Source organism: Microchirus variegatus (genome assembly GCF_963457635.1).
Source record: "Microchirus variegatus genome assembly, chromosome: 7".
NCBI classification, from domain to species: Eukaryota; Metazoa; Chordata; class Actinopteri; order Pleuronectiformes; family Soleidae; genus Microchirus; species Microchirus variegatus.
Window position 1 is genome coordinate 16,816,527 of NC_139808.1, and position 7,967 is coordinate 16,824,493.

Below are 7,967 nucleotides of genomic sequence, written 5' to 3' on the forward strand. Positions count from 1 at the left end.
GCCTCGATCAAAAGAGACTCCATCTTAAATCAGTCGCTGCTCTCACTAAAACTCTCCGTGCGCTCAGACGAGCTAACAGCAGGGATGACATTTTGCCAAAGGAGACTTCACCGTCAGACCAAACAAGCATGTAATCTTGTCAGCCACTTCAACAAAATCAGAGATAAGCGAAAGCATATCTCCAGACTACTGTGACAGTAAAGCAAGAAACACACACCCCATCCCCCTGCAAGCAATCCCTCTATCACAAAAAAAAACCCACCATTTCCCTGCACCACATGAGACACCGAGGTGTTTTCTAAAGTTCTTCCCAGACCTTGTACAGGCTACTGGCAGACCACTCACACTGGCAAACAAAGCAGCTGTTTGTTTAATAAGTGATTGCTGCCATGGCTACAGTAAACAGGAGGAGCAGGGGTTTGTGTTTATGAACAAACACATCTCCTTGCAGGAGCCATTTAATATTAACCAGGTGGAATGATCAGGCCATTTCCTAGGTGACACCATGGGCAGGCGTATTGTAAACAGGGTCTGGGAGGAGACGAGAGGAGGGCAATGCGTTAGGGAATCAAGGTCAATGCAAATGCAGCGCAGGCTAGAATAAACAGCAAGGCACAAGTCAAGATAAACAAAAAGTCATTCATCTGACATTCGAAAGGCACATTAACCTGGCATGTTGCAGCTGCTAGCAAGCCACCGTGAATAAGAAGTAGAGGGCTGAGGGCTGAGGGCGAGGGCCACTAGCAAGTCGGTTTCCTATGGAAACACATCATTGTCGAGCAAAAGCGACCAAGTGTCGGTGAACGGTTGCTCTTCACAACAGCGCAGCGAGGAACTTGTAAAAACATGTTAAACATTTACCTCATTCAATTATTCAGTAACTCGGTTCATGGAAATAACAAAGGATGTCTAAGGGCTTCACAAAACATCAGGGTACAAAGTGAGCGAACAACAACAACAAAAAGGGAATAAAGGGAAGACGAACACACACGGAGAGAGGTTATCTACTACAAATCAACAACCATGATTATATAATTCACGTGCAATTTCAATACTTGGTTTGCATGGTTTGCCTAACAGTAGTGATAACAGAAGTCAGGGTAATGTTGTGTGGGGACTCCAGCCCCGTTTTGACCAAAGCCTCGTTTCTACCACAGTGGTGCAGTAAAGTTCAGCTCACCACTGTGTGGTTTGGAATGGTTCAGCCTGATCTGGACCGGACACGCAAGTGATGTAGCAATTTGCGTAATAAGCCTCAGCGATGCAAATAGCACGCCGTCAAACAAGCGAGACACAATGTAGCTTGCCAATACATTCAACCGAGAAGACATCCAGCATTTTGTGTTGTTTCTTATTATTATTACTAGAAGGATGCAGACAAAAACATTTTCGGTTTTGGTTCAGTACAGGACAAATATTTAGCCCCATTTCCACAAAGTGCTGGAGTTGGGTTCAGTTCGGTAGGTTGTGGAAATATTTGCATTTCCATTGTCGAAGAATAAGAAGGATACCAAAATAACCAAACTGTACCGTATTTGGCACTTCTGTTGGGGTACCAAGCACAGCGGCTCTGGCTCCTGCAGGGTGGAGCTACAAACACTACAGTCTATTGACACACAACGCGGGATCTATAAATGCACTGTGTATTGTGGCAGGGAGAGCATTGAAGGCTGTCAGTGTTTGCTTTCAGCAGAAAATGTCCCTTTTCTACTTCTTCTTTATAGAATGTATTGGTGGGCTACACTGTGTCACACTGGTGTGATGTCATACAGTTGACATTTGGTCCAGCCCCTAAAGGTTGTGACCCACAACCACAGCTGCACAGTCTGGGCCACAATTGGAATGAAATGGGAAAAGGAGAGAATCCAAGTGTTCTTCCTCATTGTAAGTAGTGGCGGACTACAGTGCATCATACAAAGCCTGACATCACTGGATGATGTCTGTTCGTATAGCTGACCGAGCTGTTGCCATCCAGTATTTACATCCTGAGGTGTAAACGCAAGCAGGATCATCAGTTTACTTTTCCAAACTGTGACAAGCTGAACTGAACTGCACTGTATTGTGGAAATGCGTTAATTATTCAGGCGCAAAATGCTAAGCTGAAGTCACGATTGAGCCTTCCCTACCCAGAATCCATACTTTCCCCGTATCCACTTCCCCTGATTCAGTACTCAAAAAAACAGTTACCCCCCCTGTGTGAGAAAGGCACAAAGACCGAGTAAAGACACCAAAATTCACACTTCTAACACACGGCGTTGACTGATAGCTTTTTCAAGCATGAAATCTCGATCCAAACCGATTACCACAGCAGAGCACGGCAAAGGAGCTCGACAGCCAAGCAGTGAATATGCTGATTCATATGAATATCAACGTATTATCACACTACAAGCTCAAATAAATTATCAATAAGCGGGGCAGACTCCAATAGAGAAGCTGAGTAGATTCATAATTTCAGAAAATATACAAAGCAGTCTGTCTCTTTCACACGGAGCCATGTGAGAAACACCTCAGTGCAAACTCCTGTTGTGCACAGACAATGACGGAATGTGCCAAAGTAAGGCAGGCCACGGTATTTTTAGTACAAATAGGGCCGATGGAGACTTAGTAAATAGAGAAGTCTAATGAGTTTAAATCTGGTTGTACATGAATGGAATAGTAATTCTGGGATGTGAAGCCTCTTTTAGGAGTGGTTCGCCACACATTATTTTCTCACTCTCGACTCTCCTTCATTTGACTTTGATAATCTCACTCACATGTGGCCCAGGCCCATTAACACTTCACTGCGAGGACACACACCAGGAGACCAGGGGCCTCTTTTTTTCTGACCACGAGCTCAACGTAAGGAAGGGGGAAAAGGCAGACATTGCCTCCCTCAAGCTCATCTTGCCAATTAGACCTGTCAAACAGGCACACATAGAAAAACCTTACTTCAGTCCATCAGCATCCTATGGGAACTATGAAGGCGCTTATTGTTTTAACATTACTTAAAACGTTGTCATATTTTTAATCATTTTTACTGGAATTCGTGTAAGGGCTGTTCCCATGGGCGTGGGAATGCAAAGGAAATGTGTCAGATGCATTTTCCTGGGAAAATCAAGGTTAGTCTTAACGAACTCGTCTAATTAATATCGCGTGCCTACGCAAAGAGAGGACAATATTATTAGAGCTTCTGTCTGTTGGGGGTCAGCTTGGCCAAGTACATACTTCCTCTGTGAGCTGAAGACAACATGTAGCCTAATCATTTTTCTTAAAAAAGCGACAGAGTTCGGTTAAAGGATCACAATAGAACGGCAGTAAACCACAGCTCTACACACACAAAAGAGTAAGCCACGGATTATTGTTAAACAAGTCATCTAATGTGGTTTATTATGATTATGACAACCGGATCTAACCTATGACACTGCTGCATTATACATCCCAACAGATCAGAAGCAGGAAGCAGGTGTTCTTCTTCTTTTGTTTGGAGCTACTCAAGCGGAGAAGTTTACCAAATGATTCTGCAGATGCCAATGTTAACCTAAAGGTGCAAATATTGCCATGGTAATGCAAAGGCTATCTTGACTACATCTATAAGTGTTCAGTGACTGTTTAGAATTGACTCAGTTTAGCCATTCAAATCTGCCATCAACATCTCTCCTCGGCAATCCAGCGTCTCGTCTCTTCATGAAAAGAAAATTATTTACACGCCTCTGACTGTACAGATTTGTCTGATGTTAGTGTGTTTGTGTATCGGCGCAAGAGACGGCCATAGAGAGGAGAAAAAGTTGTCAGGAGCTAAAGGGATTGATGCACTACTCGCGCAGCTGTCACATGAAACCAGATTTCAGCCAGTAGAAAATAGGTGGTGCTACAATTAAATCAACATACGATGATGCGCGGAAACTGGAAAAGGGGCTTTTGTATGATGACGTCACTCTATCAATTTTTATGTAAAATGGTGTTATATTTGTGTTGCTGCCTGTCTTGGCCAGGTCTCCCTTGAAAAAGAGCTTCTCAATATAAATTGGCTTTTTGAAATAACTGTGGAAATTGTAAAAAATACTGCAGCGGGTCAAGGTGATCTTTCATACTTCCTGGGGATGAATTGTGGCCACATGCGTCCCCAAACCACTTCCAAATTTTTTTTGAGGATCTGAGGATGCACTTGGGACACATTGGGTGCATTCAGATGGGGGTCAAACACACAGCAGGAGCAGGTAGCCCACTTCTTTTGTTTGGAGCTACTCATGCAGAGATTAAGACTATTGATTTTGTGGACACAATCATTAACCTTTACACACAAATAATGGCACGGTAATGGAATGGGTATTCTATTTCAATTGTATCGAATCTACACCTGTCAGTGCTCAGTGAGTTTAGGCATCAACCACACAACTGCAGTTTGCTGTTCGCTATGGGAGTGGTCGTACCTACTGACCCCTCCTGACCGATGGATATGATACTGGGGTCATTGAAGCCTAAGAAGCATGTTGTTATTTTTAAAAGCTCCAGCTTACCAGGGAAAGGACATAGAGGGTTACAAAGGATGGGAGTTTGCTCATTCCATTAAGCAGTTAAACTGAAGATAAAGGACTAGGGGGCTAAATACCAAAAGACCTTACATGAATTTCTGCGTTTTAATGGAATCAGGTTTTAACAACTCTTTTTTTGTTAAATACAGCCCATGTCAGGAGGATGCGTCCCACTCATAAAGCAGCACAATGACAATGTACAGTGGCACTAATACAAGGACATAGTTCATCATGACATTTTCTGCAATTCCCAACTGATTAGGGTCATTATGTTGGAGGCCTGATTTATGTTGTCATTTCCTCTCACCGATCCTGCATCAATGAATCTTAATGAATTGGTAAATAAGGGTGAAGATTACACTGTGTGACACGGCAACATTTCTCACCCTCAACGGCCGAGATTTATGTAGCCAATTAGAGACTAACAGAGAAAATTGGCTGGCAGAAAAATAATATTCTTTATGGCGCAAAATGGAGGAGCATTCTCAGTGAAGGGCAATTGTACTGTCAGTGTTAAAGTCCATAAAACACCCTTCTCCTCACCCACCTTCACAGCGCAAAAGGGGAAGTCGGACTGTGTGTGAGCAAAGCTATGGTTTGAGCGTCACGACGATGGCTGCGAGTTGAAAGTCCTTAACATTCACCGAGGCCCGTCTCGTGTTTGATCAACATAAATATGCCCGTGTGTGACAAACATGTTTACCTGCTAACAGCAAACATCACATCACACAATCAGACACGGTGAGGTGCTGCCTCTCTAATGAAGACACGGGAGCTTTTATCAAGGCCGCTCGTGTTGCTCTGGCCTCTTTTATACGCACATCAAAACAGATGTACAAGAAAATAGAGGCCACATTATTTGCTATAAACACACTCTAGGGACATAACCTTTTTTTTCCGATTAATTTTTTGTGTAAATCTTAGTTTAAAAAAAACAAAAAAAAAAAAAACAAGCAGATGTCCTTCATCTTCTTTATCAAAGGAGGAATATCAAAAAATATGATCACCTCTTTGGAGATATCTCTGATCAACACACAGCAGAGGACATATATAGTATGATTAGTGGCTCCTGAACGTACATGCATCATTACTACAGCAGTGATCCTTTTTATTTCTCAGATGCAGATTAATGTTGAAGATGATTACGGTGTGCTTTTTTTTTTTGAGTGTGTATCGCTACAAAGCGTGGACAGCTTGCCTGCTTATTAATAACAAAGTTCTTAAAAGAGCACTCAGAGTTATAATGAAAGCCTTTATGCATTTCATATTGTGACTAGATTTAGTGCGAGGCTGCGGCTCTCCACATCAAACACACTGGCCTGCTATTAGGCACCGGGGCTGAGGGATGCTGTGTGAAAAGGAGTGGAAAATTAAAGCTGAAGCAATGCAGGAAAGGGCTTAATTTACTGGCATGTACAGTATGCAAATGAGATTACTCTCAGCTTAACTGCATCATTTATGTCCATAATAACAGCATCATCATTACAGGGCTCAAATTAAATTACACTGTAATTAGCATATCAAAGTGATTGGTTAAAGTTTAAAACAAATACCCAATTTTGTTAATGAACATCTGTAATCACCGTGTAGACTCTCAGTGAAAACATCCAAAACAAATATATGGTTGGAGAAGGGGAGGAATAACCGCCCCCCTACAAACATGTGCACACGTGTGTGTTTGCATACATGTGTATGGTACTGACGTCAATAGGAATGGGTGGGTGTGGGTGGGGGGGGGGATGTTATACCTGGAGAGCTCCACACACTCAGGATATATTTCCCAAACTCCAGGAGATCAAAGATCCAATTTCCCACACTTGCCACTTCAGGAGCTCATCAATAAAATACTAATCACTTCATGGCTGATTCTGAGAATGGAGCCTGCAGCCGAAAGGCTTAGGGAGACTTTCATATCCGAAAAACACCTCGGCTTCAGCTGTCTCGACTGATGTCGGATGTGCGCGCACGCTCCTGCACAGACACACAGAGAATTTGCACTCAGGTTTTATCCAATAGCTGTCCTGCCTTTCCCCCTGATAAACACAGTGAAGTTTAACAGCGAGCACAGCAGCCTCAGACCTACGACAAAAACCACACACACACCTTAAGTCATGTGAGCGTTTGAACTTCTGCTGACTTTGAACCTCGTGCTTTTCATCGTCCACTTAATATTGATACGGCTTAGAATCTATGATGAATGTTTTTTGGTTCTTTTGCAAAAGAAAAATGTCAATCATACTTCCACCAAACAAACCCAGTGACTCGCGTTTGTTTTCTGCGTTTCGGCTGTTATTAACAGTACTGCTTTGCTTTTTTTCCGTGGCCCCTTGTTATTAATTAACAAAAAGAAAAACAAAGGCGGCGGCAGCTGGCGGTGCACACCATCAGAAGAAAAACACTCGTGAAATTTTAAAGAAGCGGCATCTTATTTTATTCATTAACAAATCCATTAAAGGGCCTTATTTCTCCCAAGTATGTAAAATATGTGCCTTTCAAGGTAGAGCTTGGGCAAATCCACTCTATCAGCTAATGACGGCACTCATTACACAGTGAAGCTGGCTAATGAAGGTGCGGTGGCCGGCCGATCCCCTCGCCCAGCATTAAGCCCTATGAAATGCTAATATCTCACTTCTAATTAAAGGATACTAAGTCCAAATGCACCTTCACGGCTAGTAGCTGGCAACATAAATTTTATTTTTCAACACTAGACTTCACCCAGAGATGTGCCTGAGCAACATTCCATTAATTCATATTTAATACCCCCACTAGTCCTGCCTTTGCTTCACTATGTGCCTCTTCTTCTCTCCCTTCCCTGTGTTACATTGTGCGCTGGCATATCATTATGCTTTCCAAGAGTTCTTTTTTTTTTCCTTTTTGATTGGTCAGTTGGCTCATGTATTACTTTTAGTGCTTCCAGAAATAAACACATCAGCACACAACAGCCTTTATGTCCATGTCACATGGGGAAAATAGAGGGCAAAAAAGAAAAACGTGTCAGTATCGTCCCTCTGCTGCACCTGTATACATTTACTATGTTTACACATCTTTGGCTGTAAATATGTTTACGAGAAAACCTGCTGCCCTTCTCAGAAACTGACCTTGAAACCAGTAAACAGCCCTTCCACAAAGTTCATTAACGTCAAAAAAAAGGGTATAGTCTTTCCCTTCAGATGAAAACAAAAGGTCAGTGCCATTAGACAATCAGCAAAATACTGTACCACTGCAATGGAGCGGAAATTATGGTCAGGCCTAACAAAATAATGAATCACGGGTTAGTCAGGAGTAAATGTTCACAACGCAGACTTTATCTTTGTTATCGTCACCAGGTGAAAATGGTGACACTGTTGACAGTTAAACATGTGACTACTTCCTTACAGCTCCTGGTGTGCTTCACAGGTATCAAAGTCACTGCAGTGACTCAGTGTTTGTGTGTTTGTGTGCGTCTGTGCGAGTGTG